Consider the following 1,757-nt stretch of genomic DNA (forward strand, 5'->3'; position numbering starts at 1 on the left):
TATCTGGCCTTCTGAAAAAACGCTATGAAAAAATACTGTTATATAAAGGGAAATTACTGTGTGTTATATATATATATATATATGTATGTATATATAAATATATATATATATATATGTATATATAAATAAATATATATATATGTATGTATATATAAATAATATATATATATATGTATGTATATATAAATAATATATACATACATATATGTACATACCTACATATATATGTATATATACATGCATATATGGGTACAGGACATCAAAAAAACATTGAACACAATGAGAAATGAAAACATAAAAACAAAAACATAGAAATGAACTTTTTTTTCAAACGACAAAAAAACCCCAGAAACGAGACATACAACATAAAGAATATTCCCCTTCTTCAGTTGTCCCTGTTTCATCTACTCTGTGTTTCGAAGGGAGGGACAAGATGCGACTTCGTTGAAACAGTCCTTTCCGCAAAGCAATTTAAATAAAATTTGGGATTTTTTGCGGAGGGGTAAAAGTGGTAACAAGAACAGGACAGTAAGAACAAACGATGAGGGCTGTGAAGCCAAGATAATGGAAAAATTATTCTGAATGCTTAAGGAGACAATATATACAATGAGAGAGAATCAGCAGATGAGATTCTGTGTATAGAAGCACTCAAATGATTTGATCTTACAATCTAAAACCTTTACTGAGTTCATGGAGTAAAGAGTGGCTGTCAGAGGAATCCAGGTGAGCAGAGAAATGAATAAAACTTCTTGGGTTATATACAGAGCTGGATTAACCATTAAGCAAAATAAGCATATGTTTAGAGCATCAAGAGAAGGAGGGGGCACTGCAGAAATGGTAAATGGTTTATGGCACAAAAGAAATCACTTTAAACTTGATAAAATAATATTTGGGATACTAAATATAGATGCAAATGTGTTACCTAAGATTAATTTTGTGGATCTGATCAAAATTAGAAAATTCAAAAATGTAGGAGGAAACTTTTCAAATATAAATAAAGTGGAAGTATACAAAAATAAACATTATTTTCCCCTCTTACTGTTTTGTTTTGCTTTGTAAAAATAAAAAATTATTTCATGGTTTGTTATTGTTTATATTTTGAATTACATAATCTTTTATGGGGGCACTAAAATCTTTTAGATGCTTAGGGCCTCGATGGGTCTTAATCTGGTTCTGGTTAAATATACAAAATATACGTATATGTATCCATGTAAATTGAGTGAAAGCAAAGACTGAATATTCAATTGTAAATATGTTGACATTTATATATTAACAGAGCAAACCTATACAGAATACAACTACACAGAAAATTGAAGGACGGAAAGTAAGGTGTTACAAGTCCAACAGCTGTTTCACTTTCTGGTATATCCTTAAATCCTTAAAATGGTTCAGCCCGAAGGCTGCGGCCATGCTGGGGCACCACCATATATATATATATATATATATATATATATAATAATATATAATATATATATATATGCACATATATATTTCTTTACTACCCACAAGGGGTCAAACACAGAGAGGAGAAACTAGGACAGACAAACGGATTAAGTCGATTACATCGACCCCAGAGCGTAACTGGTACTTAATTTATCGACCCCGAAAGGATGAAAGGCAAACTCAGAACGTAACAGCAGACGAAATATGGCTACGCATTTCGCCCGGCGTGCTAACGTTTCTGCCAGCTCACTGCTGCATATATGCATTTATATGGTACATACTTACATATGTATGTAAATACATATGCATATATG

Source organism: Octopus sinensis, linkage group LG25 (genome assembly GCF_006345805.1).
Source record: "Octopus sinensis linkage group LG25, ASM634580v1, whole genome shotgun sequence".
NCBI lineage: Eukaryota > Metazoa > Mollusca > Cephalopoda > Octopoda > Octopodidae > Octopus > Octopus sinensis.